Source organism: Tenrec ecaudatus (genome assembly GCF_050624435.1).
Source record: "Tenrec ecaudatus isolate mTenEca1 chromosome 1 unlocalized genomic scaffold, mTenEca1.hap1 SUPER_1_unloc_13, whole genome shotgun sequence".
Classification (NCBI taxonomy): Eukaryota; Metazoa; Chordata; class Mammalia; order Afrosoricida; family Tenrecidae; genus Tenrec; species Tenrec ecaudatus.
In genome coordinates this window covers 1,101,296-1,121,008 of record NW_027457553.1, presented here as the reverse complement: position 1 = coordinate 1,121,008, position 19,713 = coordinate 1,101,296, and the positions used below count along the sequence as shown (strand labels likewise).

At 55.5% G+C, this 19,713-nt stretch overlaps 1 pseudogene; it reads left to right on the top strand.

Moving 5' to 3' along the window:
• Window positions 1-7,806: 7,806 nt before the first annotated feature.
• Window positions 7,807-9,009, top strand: LOC142435757 (large ribosomal subunit protein uL3-like; annotated as a pseudogene).
• The last annotated feature ends 10,704 nt before the right edge of the window (window positions 9,010-19,713 follow it).

The following is a 19,713-nucleotide window of genomic DNA, read 5'->3' as shown; positions in this document are numbered from 1 at the left end:
TGCTAGTGATAATGGGCTCCAGGTGGGAGAGTTTGCAGAAAGGCCTGAAGCGCCGAGCAAGATCTCAGGACGGTGGCCCTCTGGGAGCTTAGGACAAGTTCTAAACCCAGCCAGGAAGCTGAAGGGTTGACCAGACAGAAGCTGAGGGGGAGGAATGAGCATGCTGGGATAACTGCTGACCACCGCCTGGGGGCAGGACTGCCTGGTTGGAGCTGTGGGAGCTGACTCAGGCCAGACCCCACCTGCCCTGAGACGCTGAGGCCACCCTCAAAGTTCACAGCCAACTGTCTCACATGCTCGTTCGTATCAGGTGGGTGCCTGGGGGAGGGGGTGGCTTCTGCAAGTGCTGCCACCCCAGGCCCAGAGTCCCACACTCAATGCCCGGGCCCTTGGCCACCAGGCTGTCTCAGGAGAAAGCCACAAGCATCCCAGATGCTGTGTCCCACTGGGTGGAGGCCCCCCTCAGGAGACATGGATCTCACCAATGAATCACACAATCTGCCTCTGACACCTTGAGGCCTCCTCACCCCCCACTATCATCACCCCAGTGCCGCTTCCCACTCTGGACTAGAGTGCATAGGTATTAGCAAGAGATAAAACTCACGACACATGGAACCCAGGAACAGGAATGGGCATAGAGATACCAAAAAGGTAGGGGGAAGGGAGGTAGAGGATGGGAGGAACGGGAACTGATAGCAATGAATGACATATAACCACACACCCCTCGCAGGGAGAGGAGCAACAGAAACCTGAGGATAAAAGAGACAATGGTCGATGAGAGATATGAAAATAATAACAATCTATAATCTATCAAGGAACCATGAGTGGGGGAGGAGGAAAAAAAGGGAAGCTGCTACCAAGGGCTCAATAGAAAGTAAATGTCTAGAAAAGAATGATGGCAATATACGTATGTCTGTGTCAGATACAATTGGTGTATGGATTGTAACAAGAGTTGTAAGAGCCCCCAATAAAATAAATAAATTTAAATTAAAAAAAAAAAACCACCAAAAACCTCCATCTGCACAGTGAGGCAGTGAAGGGACAAGAGTCCCGAGTCCCTCGGCTCTCACACAAGGCCACCAAAGGCTACCTCTAAGTGGGGGTCTGGCAAAGTTGTGGATGGGTGGGCAAAGCTATCAAGCTGCCCATGAGGGACTTCATTGGCCCTGGAGAACTGGGTGGGAAGGAGGGGTGGCGGGCAGAGCTGAGGCCGAGTAAACACTTGGTAAGACTGTGGGATTGAGCGGCAGAGACATGGAGGTTTGGACATGAGTGGTGGTGGACTCAGGCCGGCTGTGACGCTGCCTCGGTACCAAGTCCCCTCACCCCGTGCTCTCGCGTGCTCTCCCAGGCTCCAGGTGCAAGACTATGCTCCTGGGCAGCCAGTGTGCAGTGAGATTTTCAGGTGGTGGAGGAGCCCCAAGACCCCGGCAGTGGAGCCCAAAGCCTCAGTGTCCACCTAGAGCTGCGGGCCAAGCTGGAGGCCCAGAAGGAGCTGCACCAGTGCGCCACCCAGCGGGGACAGCAGGTGCTCCAGGCTCCAGGGCCGTCCGCCGTGGAGGTCGGCTCCCCTTTCTGGCCCTCCCCCCCCCGCCCACTGGACCATCGCACCCTGGCCCCACAGGGCCAAGCACCTTTCTTTTCTATTTTTTTAATCATTTTATTGGGGCTCGTGCAATTCTTATCACAATCCATACATACATGCATTGTGTCAAGAACATATGTCCAGGCTCTTCCTCTAACTGTAGCGGCCTGAGGTGACCTGCTAAAATGATTCGCTACTCATTTGACCCAGAAAACCCTACAAAATCCTGCAAATACAGAGGGTCGAATCTCCGGGTCCACTTCAAAAACACCCGTGAAACTGCCCAGGCCATCAAAGGCATGCACATCTGCAAAGCCACCCAATACTTGAAAGACGCCACTCTGCAGAAGCAGTGTGTGCCTTTCCAATGGGACAATGATGGTGTTGGTAGATGTGCCCAGGCCAAACAGTGGGGTGGGACCCAGAGTTGGTAGCCCAAAAAGAGTGCTGAATTTTTGGTTCACATGCTTAAAAATGCAGAAAGTCATGCTGAACTTAAGGGTTTAGATGTGGATTCTCAGGTCATCGAGCACATCCAGGTGAACAAAGCCCCCAAGATGCACCACCGGACTTACAGAGCTCTTGGCTAGATTAATCCACACAGGAGCTCCCCCTGCCACATTGAAATGATCCTGACTGAGAAGGAACAAATCGTTCCCAAGCCAGAAGAGGAGGTTTCACTGAAGAAAAAAATTTCCCAGAAGAAACTGAAGAAGCAAAAACTCATGGCTTGGGAATAAATTAAGCTGAAATAATAAAAGGGTTTTTTTTTAAAAGAACATATGTACATTTGTTGCCATCATCATTCTCAAAACATTTGCCTTCTACTTGAGCCCTTAATATCTGCTGTTCATTTTCCCCCTGCCTCCACACTATCCCCTACGTCACGAAACCTTCATCATTCATAAATTAATATTATTTTATCATATGTTGCACTGTCCAAAGTCTCCCCCTTCCTTCTTCTGTGCTGTCCTTCCCCCACGGAGGAGGCTATTTGTAGATTCTTGTAATCAATTTCCCCTTTCCACCCCACATTCTCTCCACCCTCCAGGCATCGCCACTCTCACCACTGGTCCTGAAGGAGTCATCTGTCCTGCATTCCCTGTGTTTCCAGTTCCTATCTGTACCTATGTACACCCTCTTAAATAGCCAGATTTGTAAGGTAGAATTGGGATCATGAGAGTGGGGGGAGGAAGCATTTTAGAACTAGAGGAAAGTTATATGTTTCATTGTTGCTACCCTGCACCCTGACTGGCTCATCTCCTCCCCACAACCCTTCAGTAAAGGGTGTCCGGTTGGCTACCAATGGGCTTTCAGTCTCCACTCTGCACTCACCCACATTTTCAATGATATGATTTTTTGTTCCTTGATTCTTGATACCTCATGATCCCTTCGACAGCTCGTGGTCACACTGGCAGGTGTGTTTCTTCCATGTGGGCTTTGTTGCTTCTGAACTAGGTGGCCACTTGTTTATCTTTGAGCCTTAAAGAACCTAGATGCTATATCTTTTGACAGCCAGGCACCATCAGCTTTCTTCACCACATTTGCTTATGCACACACCTTGTCTTCACTGATCGTATCAGGAAGGTGGGCACCCACTGATACGATTTTTAGTTCTTTGATGTCTGAAAACTGGTCCCTTCTACACCTCGTGGTCAGCCAGGCTGGTGTTCTTCTTCCATGTGGGCTTTGATACTTCTCAGCTAGATGACCGCTTATTTATCTTCAAGCCTTTAACACCCCAGACGCTATATCTTTTGATAGCCGGGCACCGTCAACTTCCTTCATCACATTTGCTTATGCACACATTTTTCTTCAGCAATCGTGTCGGGAAGGTGTGAATCCTGGAATGCCAATTTAATAGAACAACGTGCTCTTGCATTGAGTAAGTGCTTCAGTGGAGGCCCAATGTCCATCTGCTGCCTTAGTACTAAACCTATAAATATAGCACATAGATTTGTTTCCGTACACTCATATAAATATATTTACATATGTACATTCCAGTCTTTGGACTTCTATAAATATCCTTTGTCACCTGGTTCTCTCCTCTATTACCTTTTACTTTCCTCTTGTCCCACTATCATGCTCAGCCTTCATTTGGGTTTCAGTAATTTCTCTCGGTTACCTTGCCCTTGCTGAATCCCTACCAGACCACTCACACCCTCCTTGCTACTGATTTTGGATAACTTATTGCTCCCCTGTCCCTGGGTTGGTCAGCACTACCCCTTTGCCCCCTTCTCTCCCACTCCCCTATTCCCCCGGAACTATTGGTCCCCTTGTTTTCTCCTCCAAACTATTCATGCAGTCTATCGTATCTAGATAGGTCTGTAGAGATAATAATATGCACCAAAAATCAAGTCATTGCAAGATAGGCAATGAGTGAGAACACAGCAATGACAACAAAAAGGAAACCAATTACCCATAGAAGAATAAATTAATTTTGGAAGGCAAATGCTTTGAAAATGATGAGGGCAAAGAATGTACAGATGTGCTTTATACAACTGATGTATGTATGGATTGTGATAAGAGTTGTATGAGTCCCTAATAAAATGCTTTTTAAAGAATAAAATAAAAGAAAACAAATTTAAAGAAAGAAAAACCTATACATCGATGAAGGTCTGATTTTTAATCTCTAGGCATGTCCTTCAGTCAGGTCCATGCTTTGGCCCCAGAGTCTGTCCTTTGTACTACCTCAGGGTCTCCCTGCTCTTCTCCCACGGTTGCTCTGCCACACACTTTTAGTGGTTTGCCTCAGTGTCATAGGATCTGTCTGGGCCAGTTCTAACCCTGAGTCTCCAGTGTTGTCCCCCTTAGGGCCCTGGGCCATCAATGGACGGTGTGTCTCATAGTGGGTTCAGCCACATTGTCCACTCTGTCCATTGGCTGTTCAGAGCCGGGATATCATCCTCCAGGCCTGATGGGCCAGGATGTGCTCCACTCTCTCTTCCTCCCCTTTCTTTGCTCCCATTTGCTCTGATAAAACATGCCCCTCTCTCCTAGATGCAGCATCAGTGCTGTCCTCTTAAGTAAATTCTTCTGGGGGTAGGGGCAGTTGTCCACATAGCTGGTATGGGAGCCCAGCCCTCAGGCACCTCCACTGGCTCCCCAATCCTTGCGGGCACACTACATTCATCTGGCACTGGCTTTATATCTGGTCCCTCTTTCCCTGTGGAAACACAAAAATTACCCTCCCCTTGGGTGGGACAGTCAGGCACCTTTTCTCTGGGGCTTCCCTCAGCACCACCTTCGGTTGTGTCCATGCCCATGCCCAGGTCCAGGAAAGGCTATGCGCCATGCAGGATGCTTGGGAGCAGGTCTTTCAGGCCTGGGAACGGAATCAAGGGAGACGGCAGGCCATGCACCGCAAGCAGCTTTCCTCAGACAGTGTGGCATCTGGACAAGATCCTACAGGCCCAGGAGACAGCTCCCCTCACCACACACAGGCACACTGACACCAGGACCTCCAGTCCTCCTGTAGTACCACCCCAATCCCCCTTGCTTCCTGGATCACTGACTGCTATTCTGATACGGAGCTAGATAGTGTGTCTTCCCAAGTGGCCAAGAGGACACCTGAGCCTCAGGTCACTCAGGGCCATCTCCTCCCCACACCTGGCCGCGGCCAGCCAAGCCCTACGCGGTTTGGTTGGAAATTGATGGGGCTCCTCCCCACCTCGACAGAAGTTGGGATGTTCCTAACGGCCCCCAGGTTGCAGTGCTCTTCTTCCTCAGGTTCCTTCACCTCCTGCTCAGCACCCACCTCCCCACCCCCAGCCGCAGGCCCCTTGATGCACCCCCAGAGAGCCCAGGCTGTAAACCAAGGTTCTGGCAGAAGTTGCTGTCTAGGGTTCCCTTTGAACCACCATCTGTGCCCCCGATCCCCCCCACCTCTGTGTCACCTCCATGGCTGCCCCAGGTCTCCCAGGAAGCCAGTTTCCTGTAGGGCTCTGTGGAAGAGGTGGAGCGGCTGATCCAGAAGCATGGCACCTTCCAGAGGTGCTGAGCACACAGGAGAGCGAGGTGATGGCCGGGACGGTCATGGGCGTTACCCTGATAAGGCCGGGGTATCCAGACTGTTGGGGGCACACGGGTGAGGTGTGTATGCACACCGAACCTCTGCTGGTGGGTGAGGGATTACCAAGGAGCCAGGGGCTCCAATCCAGGGCTGGTGACCAAGCCGAGGTGCCCAAGCACCCAGAAGCACATGGGGATGTGTTAGGCCACACTCTGGGGACCACAGAGGGCATTTGGATCTGCCCATATCACATGGCCCCTGCTTCCTTCTGCCTGGGAGCCTGGCCAACCCTCTACTGCAGAGCTGTTAGTGAGGGTTAGAGACATATAGTGAGGGCTATGGGCTGTGAGCCAGCCCCAGCAGGGGTACACTCGGTACTCATGGCTTGGTCCACCTCCCACCTCCCACTACGCAGGAGGCTGCGCTGAGAGAGCAGGCCAGGGTGCTGCCAGGTCCCTGGGTTCAGGGCCTGCTGGGCCCGATATGAGAGCGTCCGGCTTGAGTGGAAGCCCTGGGAGAAGTTCAGCGACACAAGCTTCACACCACTCTGATTACTGCCGGCTTTCTCTGGGCTGTTAGCCAGGTCAGAGGGCACCCCACCTGAACCCCATTTTACCTTTACAAGTGATCTTCAGCCCCACTAGGGGCCAAGGGGCGGCCTGCGGTGGAACGGGATGTGGAGAGTTTAATGGCTTTTCCAGGGGCAAAGCTAGGACTGGAGCCCAGGGCCCTTGATTCTCAGACCCGTGTGGACACCTGTCATCCTGATGGGCAGAGTAGACAGGGCCCCAGGGGTGGGTGAGGGGCACCCTCAACATGAGAACCCACCCATGGACCCTGCCCAGCCACTTCCTAGATCTGAAGACTGATGGGCCTGGGCCCTGTCATCTTGGGTGAAAGAAAAATTATTGTGCTGTCCCTGAGCCTGGTCAGCATTTCACTCCTTGGCACAGCCCGAGGGGTAGACGGGGTCACCGCTTGGGGCAAAGGTAGTATGAACATCAGGGCACTCATGTCCCCACCATCACACAGGACGGCGACTGGATCCAGGGGTGGGGCCAGCAGCTGGAATAGCCTGTCCCTCTTGGGGACCACAAAGAGAAGCTGATGCGGTTTCAGAAACACGTGGCCTATGAGACAGAGACCCCATGGAAGGGAGGCAGGGAGGGAATTGACAGGAAGGCCTTGGACCCCTGCTAGGTACTGGTTTTCCATCCAGCAGCCTTGTCCCCAACACCCGCAGTGTCACTGTGCAGACACTAATCAGACTCTGTCACCTGCCCGAGGCCAAGGCCAAGACCAGCCAGGAAGAAAGGATCGAAGGGAACCCTGGGCAGAAGGGCAGAGGCCAAGCCTGTAATGTGCCCATCCTCCACAGGGTGCCCTTGCTAGAGTCCTGGACCTTGGGAAGGAATTGGAGAGCATGGAGAGGCTGCTGCACAGACACGAGGCCTTGGAGCAGGAGATGGGCCTCCTCCAAGTTCAGGAGCAGGTATGCCACTGGGTCTAGCATCGGGGCCAGGCCAGGGGAACTCTTCTGTGGGATCCTACAGAGGAAGAGCTGAGCCAGTATACTCCCATGCCAGGGGCCTCTTGAGCACAACCTGATCCCCTTCCTCAGCCTCCGGACATCCCCCATATCCCGGAGCAGAAGGCAGCCCTCCTCTGCCAGAGAAGTCTGGGGTCAGCCCGCAGCCTCGGCACAGGTGCCAACAGTTTATGGACAGCTGGCAACAGCTCCAGAGCAGAGCCCAGAAATGGTATGGACACCCTTTGGGTCCATTTCTTCACTCCTGCCCCCCTTCAGCAATCAAGTCCCATGCATCTTCTTGACTCCTTGTTTTAGGGTACAAAAGAGACCTTCAGTACAAACAATGTAAAGAAAACATCGATCAAGTCTTAAAAGAGACCACGACCACACAATGACCCAGACACATCATACGTGAAACAAATCCAGGGAGACTCATATGTGTGTCAGAAAGAGGTCTACTGGCGATATCTAAAACAGATGGAAATACAGTTACCATATGACCCAGCAACCCCACCACCCTTACTGGGCAAGAAAAAAACCAAGGTCAGACATCTGTGCTCCAATGTTCATTGTGGCACAGTTCACAATTGCAAGGAATTGGAAACAACCCAAATTTCCATCACCTGACAATTGGATTAAAAAGCTGGGGTACCTCTACCAGCGGGGATCAACGATGTAATGTCACACCGGAAGTTCTCGGCGCCCCAGCATGAGTCTCTGGGCTCCCTGCCTCGGAAGCGCAGCAGCCGGCACGCGGGAAGGTGAAAAGCTTCCCCAAGGATGACGCCTCAAAGCCGGTCCACCTGACGGCCTTCCTGGGCTACAAGGCCGGCATGACCCACATTGTGCGCGAGGTCGACAGGCCAGGCTCCAAGGTGAACAAGAAGGAAGTGGTGGAGGCCGTGACCATCATGGAGACCCTTCCCAAGGTGGTGGTGGGCATCGTGGGCTATGTGGAGACACCTCGCGGCCTCCGGACCTTCAAGACGGTTTTTGCGGAACACATCATTGACGACGAGTGCAAGCGGTGGTTCTTCAAGAACTGGCACTAGTCGAAGAAGAAGGCTTTCACCAAGTACTGCAAGAAGTGGCAGGTTGACAAGAGTAAGAAGCAGCTCGAGAAAGACTTTAGCAGCATGAAGAAGTCCTGCCCGGTTATGCGCGCCAACGCCCACACACAGACGCGCCTGCTCCCCCTGCACCAGGAGAAGGCGCACCTGACGGAGATGCAGGTGAACGGGGGCTCCGTGGCTGAGAAGCTGGACTGAGCCCGAGAGAAGCTGGTGCCAGTGAACCAGGTGTTCGGGCAGGATGAAATGCTCAACGTCACGGAGGTGACCAAGGGCAAAGGCTACAAAGGGGTCACCAGTTGTTGGCACACCAAGAAGCTGCCCCGAAAGACCCACCGAGGGTTGCGCAAGGTGGCTTGTATCGGGGCCTGGCATCCCGCCTGCGTGGCATTCTCGATGGCCCGCGCTGGGCAGAAAGGCTACCACCATTGCACAGAGATCAACAAGAAGATCTATAAGATTGGCCAGGCCTACCTCGTCAAGACGGCAAGCTTATCAAGAACAACGCCTCCACCGACTATGATCTCTCTGACAAGAGCATCAATCCCCTGGGCGACTTTGTCCACTACGGGGAAGTGATCAATGACTTTGTCATGCTGAAGGGCTGCATGGTGGGCACCAAGAAGCGAGTGCTCACTCTGCACAAGTCCCTGCTGGTGCAGACCAAGCGCCGTGCCCTGGAGAAGATCGACCTCAAGTTGATCGACACCACCTCCAAGTTGGGCAATGGCCGTTTCCAGACCGTGGAAGAGAAATAGCTTTCATGGGAGCACTCAAGAAAGACCGGATTGCCAAGGAGGAAGGCGCATAACAGATGGTACAGCTGTTGGGATCAGAATAAAAACTTCTTTTTCAGTGGGGGGAAAAAACTGTGGTACACACATACAATGGAGTACTACGCATCGCTAAAAAGTAGTGATGAACTTATGAAGCACATCACTGCATGGGAAGAACTGGAGGAAAGCATGCTAAGCGAAGTAAACCAAGCACAAAAGGACAAGTACACATTGTGTCCACGGAAGTAAGCTTTAAAAAAATGCAAAAGGGACATAGGGGAAAAGCTACTGTATGAACATTCCTGGGGTGAGGACCAGGTAATATGGCAGGGACCAGACCAAATTCAGGGATACACATGGTAGACAGATAAAAAGAGGCGGGGAAAGAAAAGTAATAATAATAATAAATAAATGGGTAGCGGGGTCACAGGGCACTAACCCGCTCAAGGGTGCCACCATGAACCCGTATATCTCCGATCTGCCTGCCTCTGTGCCTTTGCCTGTGCTCACCCTTTCTCTACTTGGCTCGGTCCTACACCTGTTTTTTGTGTCTGGCTTATGTCATTACCAGCAGCCCTGCTGGCGTAGTGGTTAGGAATTAGACTGTGATCTGCAAGACCAGCATTTCAAGTCCACCAGCTGCGCCTTGTGAGAAAGATGTAGCTTTCTATGTCTGTAAAAGAGTTACCATCCCCGGGACCCGTGGGGGCAGTTCCACTCTGCCCTTTAAGGTTACCATGAGTCAGAGTTGACTGGATGGCAGTGAGTTGGGAATTTTATTTATTTAATTCCCAGCATGTCTTTTCAAGGTTAATTTGTGACCTGACATTTATCCCCCTATTTTAATGAAAGGACACCACTCCGTTCTAGAACTCGAACACACTGACTTGGTCCAGCCATCTGTCCACGGACTCAAAGGCGGCTTCCACCTTTGGCTGTCGTAACTATAATGCAGTGATGTCCATAATTTAAAAGAAAGCATTTTGACATGATGTTTTTTGGGGACACAGTGAGACCAGAGCATTTGCCCCTGCCCGTGAAGGTACTGGAGGTCAATCCTTATTTTCCCTTCTTTTTTAAGTGTCTCTATTCCCATCTACAAAAGATGGACCCCACTCAGGACTGTATAAGGTTTCTCTCTTTGAAACAAAATAATCCATTGTTGTGCCCATTACATAGAGGGGGGAACGAAGCTTACAAGCCAGTGCCCAGAACCGACACCCACAAGGCTGGTGGCTGGAGGAGGTCTGTGTGCCCACTGTGGCTGCAGGAGGGACAGAGGGGCCTGCAGGGGGGCCACTGGGCCTCAGAGACCTTCCAGGCGAGGCTACAGGAACTGCAGCAGCTCTGGGGCGAGCTGAGGGCCAACTGTAGGAGGAAAGAGGCCACGCTCCAGGAGACCTGCAAGGTGGGACTGTGCACACCCTGGGCCAGGTTGGATGGGACCCCAGGCTGCCCAGTGCCCACTGCTCACCCCACGTCCTGCCCCAGGCCCTGCATACGGGGGAGCATCTGGGAGCTGGAGAGCTGGCTACATCCTGTGGAGGAGGAGCTGCAAGTCCCTGGCAGTGGATAGGACAGTCCTGGGGTGGATGAGCTCCTGGGGGCACAGGCAGAAGTGGAGGCAGCAGTGGCTGAGCATGCTCAAAGAGCCCGGAGCCTGCTGGCCCGGGCCTGGGCCTTCTTTCCTGAAGGGCTCAGCCTCAACGTGGAGGAGCCTGCCCGGCTGCTGCTTCAGAAGTAGATCTGCCTGTGCCCCCTCCTCCTTCCCTGCAGGAATCCCACCCCTGTCCCCAGCACACCCACTCCCAGCGCTCCTGTGACCAGCATGAGGAGCTCACCTTAAGACTGTCAACCCTGCACCACCACCACCCCGTGACCCTCCCCACCCCCACCCCTCACCCCCACCCCTGCACTGACAGCAAGCTAGAGAGCCTGCGGGAGCCCTGAGGCCCGGAGCCTCCTTTCCCAGTTTTGTAGGGACACTGATGAGGAACTGGCCTGGGTGCAGGAAAAACTGGCCCTGGCCACAGCCCAGGACAACGGCCAGAGTCTGAGCGAGGTGCAGCACCTGCAGCAGCAGCACCAGGTGCCAGCCCACCCCAGGATCAGAGGGGAGGGTGTCTGCCCCAGCAGGGAGCAAGCACAGGGCCCTGAGTGACCACTGGAGACTACGAGAAGACACAATGTGGGGCCCAAGGAGGAGCTTCTGCCTCAGCAGGCTTTGGGACATCCTGGCTCTTTGCTGACCATGGAGACAGGGTCCATGTCTATGGGGCCCCATAAGGCTTCAAGGGAGTCACCCAAGGAATGGCCTGTTCACATAGCAGCCCTGGAGACCTTGCTTACTCCACAGAACTTGGAGCAAGAGCTGCACAGCCGGTCCTGGCCAGGATGGTGGAGGACACAGGCACACGCTGCAGGACAGCACTTTGCCACCCAAGAGGTGGCAGCTGAGGTGCAGCAGCTGGAGAGCGCTATGCGCTGCCTGTGTGCAGAGGCAGAGTAGAGGAGGCTGAGGCTACAGCAGGCTCAGGAGGCCCAGCAGCTGCAGATAGATATAGGTGAGGGGCACGAAAAGTGGGGGTCTGCCCGGTGTCCAGGGCTCAAGGGGACTCCTATGGGGGACCCAGACTCTCGATGTGCCTAGCAACTCCTCTAAGCGCTCTCTTGTTCCAAGGCCTCTCTTCCACACGTGTCCAGAGATGAGACCCACTGGGTCCTTTAGCTTTGCTTTCCTACAGAGGCAGAATGGACCCAATGGCAGTGGGTGTGGGGGGTGTCTTCTAAGCCGGTGGCTCTTCTCAGTCGGTTATTGCATTCGAATGTCCTGGAACTTTGAAAAGATACGGACATGCAGCCTCCAATCAAGACAAAATCTGAATCTACAGGGGTGGGGCCTAGGCAGAAGCACCTTTTAAAGCTCTCCTGCCAACCCCGCGGGGAGGTGCAGCACACCCAGGTCCAGTGGTGAAACAGATAAGCCACTCTGGACAACCGTCTGGCCGGAACCACCGTGTTCTTGTGACACTGGAGAACTTCGTGGGAAAGGGAAAAGAAAAGGCCACAGGGCTGCAGGGGATCTCGGGGAAGGAGCTGTCTTGCTTCCTGAGAACCAAGGCTGCCTTCAGAGTAAACTGTGGGAAATAAAAAAGAAACAGGGGGCGGGCTTCTAAAGAGCAGTCAGGTGGGCCGGTGCACTCCTTCTCAAGGCTGCAAACCCAGGCTGGAGGCAATGGCCCGCCCGGCTGTCACCCCAGCTCCTGGAGGTAGAATCCTGGCTGGCAGAGCAGGGCTGTGCCCTGGACGGCATGAACACGGGCCTCGTGCACCCTGATACCATGGTTGGAGGCCACCCAGAGCGAGCTGAAAGGGTTCTGCAGGCACCCGGAGGATTTGCAGAACTCAGACAGGTTGGCAGGTGGTGGGAAACCTAGGGAGCAGGGGGTGGGCAGCCAGAGAGGAGAGGGCAGCAATCCCCTGTGACTTTCCTGATGCAGCCCCACAGTGCTGTTCAGCTGTGGGCGGTGAGGGAGGTCCACACAGTACAACTATGGGCAGCGGAGGCCCAGGGGTAGTGCCAACTGGAGGGAGAAGCCCTGCTCCTCCACGCCTGGCTGTACAGCAAGGTGGCCACTGCCGAGTCCCCGGACTGTGGGAAGGACTTGGAGGGTGTGGAAGTGAGTCGTGCCGGGAAAGTGGATGGAGGAACGGAGGGTAGGGTAGATGCTGGGTGGGCTGAGGGGGCAGGAGATGCCCTGCGGAGTTCTAGAACCAGGGTTGAGGGATGTGGGAGCTGTTGGGGCCAGCTGGCCCTTTCGTGAGTTTTAGGAGCTGCCTGAACCCTATCCACATTGACCCTCTCCAGCCCCACCTTTGGCAGATGCTGGCACAGAAGTTCAAGGTCTTCCGGGAGAAAGGGCAGAGTGTGGGGCTGCCAGGGTGCAGGCTCTGAGGGAGCTGGCAGGTGCCCTGGAACTCGCCTCCCCCAGCTGCATGGCCCAGAGTCAAGTCCACAGGAGCTGCGTTGAGGCCACAGGGGTGAGGCTGGACAAGGCAATGAATGCCCGCACAGAGGTGGGTTCCTTAGTGGGACAGGCCAGCGACAGCCAAGGGGCTCGGGACACAGGGGCCTACCCAGATGTGTGTGCTTGTGTGCGTGTGTGTGTGTGCTCATGTGTAGGGGTGGGCATGTAGGTGTGTGCATGCGTACTTCTGTGTGTATTCTCGTGTGTGCATGTGTGTATGAAGGGGCATGGCTGACTCCAGCTCCCAGCATCAATCAGCCTTCCCCGTCCGACCACACTCCTTCCTGCCCCCAGTTTGGAGTCCTTCAGCGCAGGTCACCCCTTGTGGCAGGAGCACGAAGTGGACTCTCCCAATGCTCCCTGAGCACGGGCCGCAGTTTCGTTGGGGGCACAGGCCCTGCTGGTCTTCTTGCTGACCGCCACTCTTAGAGCTCCCTGCCTCCCCTCCCCACACCCTCCTTTCTCGGGATCTGGTGTCTCAGTGCACTGAGCACCTGACAGGTCCTGCAACCGAAATCCTGGGGCTGGGTGGCCCCGGGGTCAGCCCTCTCCTCACTGACTGTTGGAGGTGCTACAGGCAGACCCCCTGACAGGCAGCTCACTCGCTCCATGAGCCGCCGTCCTCATGTGCTCAGGGCTCCCCATCTTTTTGCCTTCCACCCAACATGCGTGTCAAGACCCTTTCCTCCCTCGGGCCCTGCCTGTGGCCCCCGGGCCTCATCAGGAACCGGCTGTGATCAGAGGAAACCATCTTCTAACCACCAAAGGGCCAGAAGGCGTGAATGTACAGCAATGATAATAGGTAAAGGTCACGGTAAAGTCACAGAGGACAGGAAAGACAGGGGCGAGAGAATACAATACAGAGTCAGACATGTTTTATTAAACATCCTCACTTCAGCTCCTCTTGATGGACCACGTGGAACTGGGAGAAGTGGAACCTTTGCTATCTTGGGACGTGTATAGGGAGCCTGGAGACACACCTCTTCAGTAGTGACATGGGTCACAAGGTGGGCGGTATCTATCGTAAGGCCCCTGTACTTGAGCTCACCAAGGTGAGGAAAGCTAATACCTGCATTGGGGGAAGCTACAAAGGGGGCTGGGTGTCACGGTGGGAAGAGAGGGCAAAAGGATCATATCTGCTTCTACACAGAGATACAATCAGCCATGTGCTCACATTAAGGCAGCCTAGCTGTTAACGGAGAATCCGTGGGAATGATTTTTAAAGTAGGATAATGTACTTGGACTTTACCTCTAACTTACCAAAGTAGACGCTTTCCTACCGTGGAACACCAGCTTTCCAGATTCTCACTGTTATAAGTTAGGGAATAGAATCTTCATCCTATTTCCCTCCTTGTTAACGCCCCACAAATCCCCCAGCCACAGTCTTTGCTCAAAAGGAAGTGGCCCTGTTCTCAGGGAGAAAGTTGCTGGCCCTCCTTCCCGCTGTGCCCTCGACTTCCACAAGGCGGCGCTCGAGCTGTGGGGCCACATGCAGAAGGTGGTCCTGGTGGAGGGTGCTGTCCTTGGCCACGACCTGGCGTCTGTGGAGGTCCTGCAGCACCAGCACCGCCTCCTGCAGGGGAGGGCCCCAGTCCCCCCCCGCCCCGCGGCAACCCCTCTTTGTAGGCAATGGATGGATGAGGAGCCCTCACCCCCAGCTGACCACAGGCAGGACTGCAGCCTGCCCCTGCCCCCTCTGCGATGGGGGGTGACGAGCCTGGGCTTGACCTAGGCTGGGGTACAGTCAGGATGGCCTGCAGAGTCCTGGGTGGAGAAGCATTCAGCCTGCTCTTTGCCAGCTGCAGAGGGAGCTGGTGGCTGTGGACGAGGTGGTGGTTCAGATGGGGATGGAGGCCATTCAGGTACACCCTGCGGTCCTGGAGGGCCTGGGCGGGCAGATGGCTGAGGTGCAGGAGGCCTGTGCCACCTGGACATGAAGGCCTTGGAGCAGGGCCGGCAGCTGGAGTGGGCAGCCCATGGCCACGCCTTCCTCAGGCACTGCCAAGAACTGCTGTATGTGCCACCCCACCTGGATGGGGGCTCGCTCTGTTCCATGCGGATGGGGGCACCCAGCTCTTCCGTGCCTCCTCCCTGTTCTGCCCTCCTGGCCCTAAGACCTGTTCCCATGCCCTGTCCCCCACCCAGCACTCGGGCTCAAGAGGAGCAGGCGCTAGTCTATATCCTCAGAAGGGCCAGCTGGGGCCAAGGAGACACTGGGGCAGGAGCTCTGCCTGAGAGCCCAGGCAGTGTGGCCGGCGGGGTAGCAGTTGCTGGACACCAGCCACGTCATAGCCCCAGAGATGTGCGCGCTGAGGTCTAGGGCCAGGGTGGCGCGTGGCCAGAGCCCCCTTTCCTGCTTCTCCCTGCTCCACGGTAACCCAGTCCTGCCCCACCCAGGCGACACCCTGCGCCCCTCCCAACAGCCCTCTGCCCCCCAGGTCACAGCGTCTCCGGGAGCTGAACAGGCAGCTGCAGGAGCTCCGGACGACCTGGGCCCTTCACCAGGAGCACTGCCTGGTGAGCCAGGACCAGGAGGAGCTTCGGGGAATGCTGGGTCAGGCTGAGGTCTGGCTGGCCTCCTGAGAGGACCTCCTGCTAGACCCTGACTGTGGGGTGAGCAGGGATCCACCCCTTTGAGGGCCACATGCCTGGCACCAGGACTTGGAAAGGCAGCTGGCGGCCCAGGAGAAGCTCACCCAGGTCCAGATGTAGGTGAGGGTGTGGAGGGCGGGACTGAGGAGGAGTCGAGGGGCCTCCACCTGCGGTGGGGTCTCCAGAGAATTGATCTGCCCTGAGGGGCTCCCCTTCGAGGAAACAGCCGCAGGGTCCTGTCCTCCGTGGGCAGTCTGGCTCTGTGGGGTCCATCACAGCTTCTTCTGCCCCAATGCTCCCTCCCCTCCTCCTCCTGGTTTCCCCCTCTGAGAGTTGCCCCCAGAGCAAGCCCTGTGGGACACAGAGGGTCACTATGGGTGGAAACCAATCAATAATCTCATGGGTGCAGAGCACACTCTGAGGAACACAGGGGAGGTGACACTAGATACAGAGAGTCTGAGTGGAGCGACGGTTTGTAATCCTTGTGTAGGCTGGGGGCGGGGCTGATGGGGGGGGGTTGATACCACAGGATCCTGTGGGACTGAAAGTGAGGACCTGAGGGTGGACGGGCAGAGGGAGTGCCCCATCCTCTGATGCAGGAAGGTGGTCAGCTAGGGTGAGCACGGAGGAAGATGAGCAGGGGCTCTGCAGTCACACAAATGTCATGTAAGAATCTCACTTTAGTATAAAATGTTTGTCTCCATTGCAAAGCCACCTCTAGCAACTAGAATCCCCTCTCTCCCCATCTGGAGCAGACGAGTGAAGAAAATCAAAAACTGAAGCAAAGCAGTCCACAGGACTAACGGACCACCAAGACCACAGCCCTCCATCCTTGTCCTGGAGACCAGGAGAGTTAGATGGTGTCCAGCCACCGCCTCAAACTGCTCTGGTTGAGCTCAAACTGGCAACTTGTGCACAGCTTGAAAGCCAATGGAAGTCGACTTCATGAAGAAAGGGCATTACAAGTTTGACAGGGACTGCTGGAACCCTGAGACCAGGGCCCTTCAAATCCAAAACAGAGCCCAGCTCCGGGAATCACTCCTGCCCAAGCAACAGTCGAGCTGATAAAGTGAACGCATGGCACCTGTGAGGCACTTGCTTCCCAGAGCAAAGGGGAGGATTTGCCCTCAAAGTTCAGGAGGGAGGGAGGGGCCAGGGAGGAGGCAAGAAGAGTGCTGTGTTATATTATGAGGGCTGCAAACAAAATGTGTATAAATTGTTAAACTGCTCTGCATGTTTCCACTTAAAACAAAAACCCTCTATATTAAAATTCATATATATGTGCATTATATGTGTGTATATATATATTACTCAAACCCAAGGTCAGAAAAAGGCATGCCCTGGGCGGCTGCTCGTGGCAAGGTCAGTGGTCGGAAACCCATCAGAAAGACGCGGCTCGGCTGTCTGCTCCCGTAGTGACAGCCTCAGAGAGCCGCAGGGGCCATCGTGTGCTGTCCTACAGGGCCTATATGATAGAAATTGACTTGATTGCAATGATTTGAGTGCTTTGAAGGTCAGAAACTGTAGACAGTGATCTATAAACGTCCTTCTCTCCTGTAAGGTGTCTGTAACACAATCAAAGGAAAACAATCGTCTGCTCTCCAGATCTTCAATGGGACCATTTCCAGGGAGACTGGCCACACACTGCCAGGCTGTGCCTTCTCAGATCCGCTGGCACTGCTAGGAAGGTTGTGGGCCCTGCGGGGGTGGGGGACTCTCCAGCCTGCTCCCCAGCAATAGAGGCACTAGGCCAAGACTGGAAGAGCCCCGGCGGGGGGAGAGTGGGGAGGTTGAGGCAGTCACTGTGCCCTGCTTCTGACACTCTTCATGTGGCTGCTATGGTCACCCTTGACCTCAGGGAAGGCCAAGGGTCACCAGGGCAGAAAACACTTCCTTTTTACGGTGAGGGCCATATCGGGTCTCAACTCCACTGCTAATTAACTGTGGTCTCTAGCAAGTAACCCAGCCTCTCGGTGCACCCAGTTTCCCCAGTGCTATCTGGAGTCCCCAGAAGGGCCAGGTACAGCGAGGCTGCTTGCAGCTGGGCCAGAACCAGCAGCTGCCCTCACCGTGCCCTGAAGCCAGAAGCCCAGAACTCAAAGGCTGAGCTTTGCTGAAGGTCGTCCGACAGGGCCTCTCAGATTAAGTAAGCGGTCCCAAGCTCCAGTCTGCACAAGTTGCTCCCTGGAACACGTGGCCCGGGCCCCTAATGTGGGCACACAGAAAGCCAGTTCACCTCTCAGGACAGTGGTGGTGTGACTGGATGTGGACATGCCCGCATCGCCCGCTCGGGGCTCCTGGAGCAGGGTCCCCATCTGCTCTGCACCTCCCGCACCAGATGCCCACTGCCCTGGGACCAAGAGAAGCCTCACCCCCACCCGCCAGGGCAACCCATGGTCCCCGGGCAGCTTCTGGACCATGTCACTCCCTTCCCCAGACTTGACGGCTGTCCCACCCACGGGCTCAGCCCTCTGCACTCATGCCTGTCCATGTGTGCATGTGTGTGTGCGGGCGCACCTGTGATAGATGTTCACGTGTTTTTGGTAGATGCGTGTCATCGGTGTGGTGTGTGTTCATCCAGGTGTGTTTATGGTATACGTGCCTGTGGTATGTCCATCCATGTGTGTGTGTCTGTGTGGTGTGAGTCCATGGGCACACACACACATCTGCAGACCCGTGCGATCCTTCAGCTTCCTGCTGCTGGCTGGTCTGCGGAGAAGAGCAGGCCCTCTCGGAACGCCTTGCCTACTGGAGCAGCACGGGGTTAGGGCAGCCTCTCTTGGCATACTCCCAGCAAGCTTGCCTGGACTTGGCCTCTTGCAACTGTGCCCTTTGGCCTGCCTTCTCCTCTTCCCTCTCCAAACCAACCTCGGCTCATGGGCAGCCTGCTGCCTCCCCGTCCCTTGCTGTCACAGTCCCCTACAGCTCTCCCAAGGCACAGGCCCCGTCGCCCTCCAAGGGGAGAAGAGAATCTAGTCAGGGGTCAGAAGGTGGAGGCAGAGAAGGCAGGGCAGGGCAAGGCTCTCTCTCTCTCACATGTGCAAGCAGGAGCCACTGTTCCCCCCTACTCCCACCCCCCAGAATGTGCAGCACCCCTGAGCCCACCACCCTCCACCAGTGGAGACATCCTGGGGCACCATCTCCGCTGTAATTGCCCACCTCCACGCACTCTCCCATGGGGTCCAGTTCATGAATGGGATGAATGGGATGAATGGCTGGTGTGAAGCCTCATCCTGGACACAGGGGTACTGAGCAGTCACTCCTGCCCTGACTCTCACTCTGTGCCCAACCTGGGAGTCACTCAGCCATGCATTGGGGGGAAGGGGGAAGGGGAGTGTCATGGGAATCCACGTGGTTACCAATGCTAGAGGAACGTGGGGTATTGTCAGGGAGGTGGTGGTGGGGCAGGTGTGGCCCAGGGACCCAACATTCATTCACTGGGCCTCGCTGCTCCTCCACAGGGGTGGGTGGGGCCAGAAGTGACCCTGGGGCTGTAGGTGAGTGGGTGGGCCCAGAAGTGACCCTGGGGCTGTAGGTGAGGACGTGCTCCATCTAGGTCACCACATGGAATCAGCCACAGACTGCCCATGCAGGCTCACCACAGTCTAGCCAGGCCACCACGCAGCACCCTGGGAACGGGCAGCTCCTGGTAAGAGGCAGCCCTTCCGAGGTCACACCTTCCTAGGCTCTTCCTCAAGGTGTTCTGACCCCCACCCGGCAAAGAGGGCAGCTACTGGCTGGGAGGGTGGGGCAGGGGTGCCCGAAGCAGACACCTCCTACGGGGCTTCCTGCTGGGAAAGGGTGGCACAACACCAAGAGGCTGGCAACTCTTTGCGGGGCCAGGGAGATGTGTCCTTGTCTTGTTTCCTAAACTGGTCTTTGATGGTGGTACCAAAGGTCTCCCCATTCGTAGCAGCAATGACATCCTCAGACCGTTGGTGGGACGAGTCCTGTAATGTGTGCAGCCCCCGAGTCCCTGCGTACAGCATTCAGAGCAGCAGGGCGGGGGAGCCTGGGACTCTCCCCCCAGTACCAGCACTCTACACTGGGCCCAGCCACCCAGAACCCCAACCCCACCCCATTTGCACCCCAGCTGCCACAGCACCTCTGCACCCCACC